This window comes from Nicotiana tabacum, chromosome 4 (genome assembly GCF_000715075.1).
Source record: "Nicotiana tabacum cultivar K326 chromosome 4, ASM71507v2, whole genome shotgun sequence".
NCBI lineage: Eukaryota > Viridiplantae > Streptophyta > Magnoliopsida > Solanales > Solanaceae > Nicotiana > Nicotiana tabacum.
In genome coordinates, this window is record NC_134083.1 from 139,446,416 (window position 1) to 139,452,415 (window position 6,000).

The window sequence follows — 6,000 nt, forward strand, 5'->3', positions numbered from 1 at the left end:
TCGTGTGGTCGTGGGTGCCATAATACTTACAATCAAGTTGGGGTCTCTTTGGGCAGGATCAAACTGTAATGGCCGAGGCCACTTGGTATATTTGATGCGTCCGATGGCTGATACGATACCGGCAACGTCGACGCTGAAGTTATACTCCGATAACCTCGGTGCCTCCCTAGCCCCGGTTGGCCTATCGAAAACGTTTTTGCTCATGAGTCCCCTGTTATTATGACCTTGATTGCTTTTTGTTTTTCATTCCTCGCTGGGTTGCGTTCTGATCCACTGCCCCTTCTATCTTCACTATATGGTTGGTACCGATCTCTGCTTGGTCTTAGTTCACGATCGGCGTCTTTTTTAGACCTGTCATTAGTTCTGATGGGATACACGGACCCAGAGGGGGCCCCGGGCTAATCATCCTCCACTCTGATTTTTTATTGGTACATGTTATGGACATCAGCCCAAGTTATCGCCGGGGTACTCTATCAAATTCTGTTTCAGTTGTTGTGAAGCCAAAGAGCTTTGGGGATTGAGTCCTTGAGTGAATGCTTGAACATCCAAATCATCCACAACCGGGGGAAAATCCATCCTTTCCATTTGAAACCTCGACACGAACTCCCTGAGCATTTCGTTATCTCTTTGCTTGACTTTAAAGAGGTCTGATTTTCTGGTCTAGACTTTGATGGCCCCGACATGAGCTTTTACGAAGGCATCCGTAAGCATGGCAAATGAATCAATGGAATTAGGGGCAGGTTATGATATCATATCATTGCTCCTTTAGACATGGTTTCCCCGAACTTTTTCAGTAGAACCGACTCGATTTCGTCATCTTCCAAGTCATTTCCCTTGATGGCACACGTGTAGGAGGTTACGTGATCATTCAGACATGTGGTCCCATTATACTTTGGAATTTTGGGCATACGGAACTTCTTTGGGATCGGTTTTGGAGTTGCGCTCGGAGGGAAAGGTTTTTGGACGAACTTCTTGGAATCCAAGCTTTTCAATATCGGGGGTGCTCCTGGGATTTAATCAACCCTGGAGTTATAGGTCTCCACTTTTTGTTATTGGCTTCGATTTTCTTTCTCCCGATTTTACCCGTTTTGTCAGTTCCTCAAGCATTTTTATTATCTTGGGGCTGGTTCCGAGTTTAACTTCACCCGGCCTTTCTATGGCCGGTTCATTTCTGCGAGTGTTTTCCCGGGATGGTTTGGGCTCGGCTCTGCTGGGGGCGCGTATTTGGTTCTGCAACTAGGCTATCGCTGCTTGTTGAGCCTATAACAATTCGAAGATCACCCCGTAAATTAATCCCATCACCTTCGCCGTCGTGTGTACTCCGGGCCATCGATCAGGCTCCCCCGCGAATGTTGTTTTCGGGGTCAGTAGGTAAGTTTGCGTCGATAACTATATGTGAGCTAGCATCGATCGGGTCCACGACTGAAACTCCGTTGGGGTCAATAGGGGGCACCTCGTTGTTGGATACTACATTATTGTTCTCGCCCTAGTGGCCAGGCTCAACACCAACGTTCAAAGGAGCAGATTGAGAGTTCGATATTTTTAATTTGACTTGAAATTAAAATTTCAAAGAACAAGTATAAAATAGAGCGCGTTTATGAAATTTTGTATCAAATTACCACTATTATCCCTAGCCCACGGTGGGCGCCAAACTGTTTACCCTAAAAAATGGATAACAATTGAATTTATATGTGATTTAAAGGATATGTGGATTAATTCAATACGAGTGATTAATGACGTTAGATTAAGCAAATAAAAAGCGTAATAGATGACCAAACCAATGATAAGGGTGATTCCGAGCTCGGTTGATGGCTCGATGAAGAACCTGGCCTCTATTCCAAGCTTATACTTATAAAGAACTTAGGAACAAGAATAGGAACTTTGAACAACAAAGAGAATTGAAATAAATTGCCTTGATATGCGTGTTACAATGTGTCTAATGAACAATTAGTTTTCCCTTTATATAGTAGGTGAGTTTCACCCGAAGTACAATTCTAGAAAATGATAAAAATCTTTCTTTATGTTAATCACTGATTTACTGCTGATACGGGCCGAGATTTACTTTGTGACATCCGGTTGGGCACGGATGTCACGGCTCTTTGTTAGTCGTGTTCGGTTGTTTGGTAATACTCTCCGAAGTTGAGGGATTCGAACCGAACCCCGGGAGATGTGGCCCCGATGCTTTCGAGGGCGAATGTTTTGCTCGATTCCCGATGCGAGAGGTTTTTCGCCCAGACTCCGATTCCTTATGATCATGTTCTAGTCCCGTTTGTCTTACCAGGAAACCAAGATGTTCAACGGGCCCGATTTTACTCATATACAAAACTATAATATATTAATATTAGAAAGAGTCTAAAGCAGTCCCAGTTACTATTTTCAAACTACCGATAAGTCTAATTTTCAAGCTACATGAAAATTTTGTAATATTGCAATTTACAAATTTGGAATCCAATTAGCAGGAGTACATTAATGTACTTAAGGTTGATTAACCTCTTGAATGTATTTGCTTACATTTCTGCACGCTTGTTACAGGAGTAAATTTATTTCATACTTCTTTTAGTTTAGTTTGATGCTCAAATGCTACTATGCATAGTTACATTCTTGAAAATATGGTCACGGTGACTTAAAAGTTTACACTTTAGTTCAAAGTCTCTCTTTAATCATACCATAACAAAAGCTAAAATATATAAACACATGCGACAAGCCGGCAATACCTCAACTTGACTAATTTTGCTTAACATAATGAGAAGTTTATCGACATTAAAAGAACTATATATCATTAGTTACACGTTGATGCAACTTAAACTTAAGAGTTTTTTTTGTAACTAACCATATCTATATTTTTATATAGAACAGGAGAAGCAAATTAATATAATAATGTTAAGTGTCACAACAAAAATTTAACAAGTGTCAAAATTTTAGGACAAACTTAGTTAGATTAGTTAATAATTAGTTACTCTTTTTGAATTTCAATTTAAAATAGAATAAATATCTATATATATATATTTTTAGGATACTATTATAAAAAAGGAAAAATATATAAATATAAAACTTTAATGTAGAGATATATAAAATAATAAGACTAATTTATTTTTTGAGATGAGAAAGTTTTTGAATAATAATTCATATGGTCATGCTATATGGATAAGATAAAACTAAAGACAAAAACATAATTCATTGGTCATGCTATAATTATAAAGGAAGAATACTTTAAAAAAAAATTAAAACGACAGCGTAAAAATGTATATACTAATTAAATTTCTCATATAAGAAATTTTTGTTAATAAATAGAACTCATAATTTCATAATAAAAAATATAAAAATATAAAGATATTGTTAGGATATTATCATAAGATAAGTATACTATATATATAACATAAATTAATAATTATTAAAAATATTGATAGTTTTTTAAAAAATAAATAATAAAAGGCTTATCTCTTTATACTCTATGATGTGTATCCTTTGATTTTGTATAGATTGTGTTATTGTTTACCCGAAAAACAGATAGAGTTAAATTTATACGTAGTTCTAAGGATGCGTGGTATAACTTGGCACAAATCGAAAAAGTATGTAGAAAAATATCGAATATTGACTGTAAAAAAGGAATGAAATACAAACCAAACTGAGTAGAAAACGATTTATGAAAAAGCAAGATGAATCAATGTACAAGACTCGCAAAAAGATAATTTCTCCCGTATCTATATGTGAATATTAATAATCTTTTCAATAAGGGAATATGTAGATGCCTTCATGTTCAACTGCCCTTACAGAAGTGATAGCCACTCTTTTATAGTGGAGGGATCTTACTTAGGATATAATAAAAAAATAAATAGTGGGGATCCCATGATAGATTAGTTAATTTAGCTTTTTCTTAATTCCCGCCGAGATTCTCTCCCCAAGTGCGGCTACAACGACTCTTGTCTCTTAGCTCGATCTTAGTCGGACTTGATATTGGTCGATCTCCAGATTTCAAGCTCGATACTGATTCGAGCTCGATATTGACTTAGGCTCGGATCTCGAGTTCGATAATGCCACTTCATATCATAGTTCGATTTGAACTCGAGCTCGATAATGACTTTGAGCTCGGTATTGATCGGTCCCTGAATCTTGAGCTTGGTAACCTGGCTTCAGATCTTATCTCGGTATTATGAAAATGACCCTCGATCCATCATGTTCCAATCTTGACTAATTACATGAAGGGAAAAACTGATTTTGACCGTATACAGATAGTCCCCTCGTTTCTCGGGAAGAATGTGGCGAGAAACGACATGATTTTCCAATGATACGACTAGATATACACTGACGTTTGCATCGAGCTCGACCATGACGTATGTGATAACTGTCCCGTCGGTTCAGTTACCAAGGCATTAAATGTGTGTCAGACGATGGTCGGCCACTGCTGATATTGAACCGTCATTGCCAACTCTATAAATAGCTCCTCTCTTTACCATTTTTTACTTTTAGATCTCCAATCTCTAAATATTCTAAGTTCTTTTTACGCATCTTCTGAGTTCTTCATCTGCAAATCTATGATCTTCACTGCAAATTTCTTCTCAAAATACCAAAATACTACTGATCTTTGTTCACAGAAATTTTAGATGGCTAAAATGTCAAAAAATGTTCCTCAAAAAGAGAACGCCTCTTCATCGCGGCCTGCCGGCGACAAAACACCGGTGGAGCCACGACCTGAGGAGTATGTTCCCGGGGGATGTATTCTCACTTCTGATTTTAAGACCGATAAAGTCTCGTCGGTTCCCGGTCGATGTGAGCCAGTATCGAGGTATATATGCTCGATAACTGAGGGATACCTCAAGCAGGTAAGGAAAGATTGCAACTGGGAAATCAAAGAAGTGGTGATTCCTGCTCCCGAAGAAGATATCACCACCTATGCGGAAGGGTTTTTAAGTGTGTACACTTACCCTTTCACGTTGGGCCCCATCGACCCCGTTGTCGATGACTTCTGCCGCCAGTATCAAATAACCCTAGGACAAATCCACCCTTCCTTTTGGCGAATCTTTATTCTGCTATGATTTTTTGTGAACAAAGTCGAGGGGATGCCTATTACACTCGACCACATCATTAGGTTATACAGGCCCCGTCTCTACCGAGGTGGATTAATAAAACTTCAACGCCGAGCTACCAAAGTACTGTTCTCGAGCATAGATGAGGATGAGGACCGAGGTTGGATGAGCCAGTTCATTCGAGTGAAGACTTCCGACCTTATCCCGGCTGAGAAGATGCCATTTCCCGAGAAATGGAATATGAAGCGTAAGTACAATTCTACTGTTAGTTTCTATTATTTTGCTCCTTCATTTCTTTCTCACCGATATCCTTTTCCGTGATGTAGCTGTTGCTTAGATGCCCGGTGCAATTTCTAACCTTAAGAGCTGGGTACAGGACCTGGCCTCGACCTCTACATATGCCGAGCGCTCGTATCAAAGGGTCGATGGGAGGCCAAAACACATGGTAAGCTTCTTTCCCACGTCTTTGTTAACTTTGTAAAGCGTTTCTTATTTTCTTTTTATACAGGCCTTGGCAAAGATGCTATTATGAGGCCCTTATCCTGTGAGGAGGAGACTTCGATCCCGGCACCAAAACCGGCAAAGAACAAAAAGAGAAAAAAGATCTCGACCTCCGAGGATCCGGAACCTAAGAAGAAGGCGGCTCGAAATCTGAGGAAGAATATCATCCTCCTGACTAAAGACTCTGTTCGATGTCTTAGGGATGAAGATGAAGAAGAGGAAGAAGATGACTCCGGGCTAGTAGCCCGAGTGAAAATGAGCACCGAGTCCCCAAAGGCTACTGAATCGGTGAAGGCTGGAGATATTCCATCTCATGATGAGGGAGTCTCGGGAAGAGAATTGGTCAAAGTCCCCGAGTCATCGAGGATCGAGGCTACCCCCTATCATAATGAGCCAATAGTGGGTACGACTGTAGGGGCTGATCTCGAGGCCCCCCGAGATGGAGAGAACGCCCCAAGTGATTCACTTGGGGCAA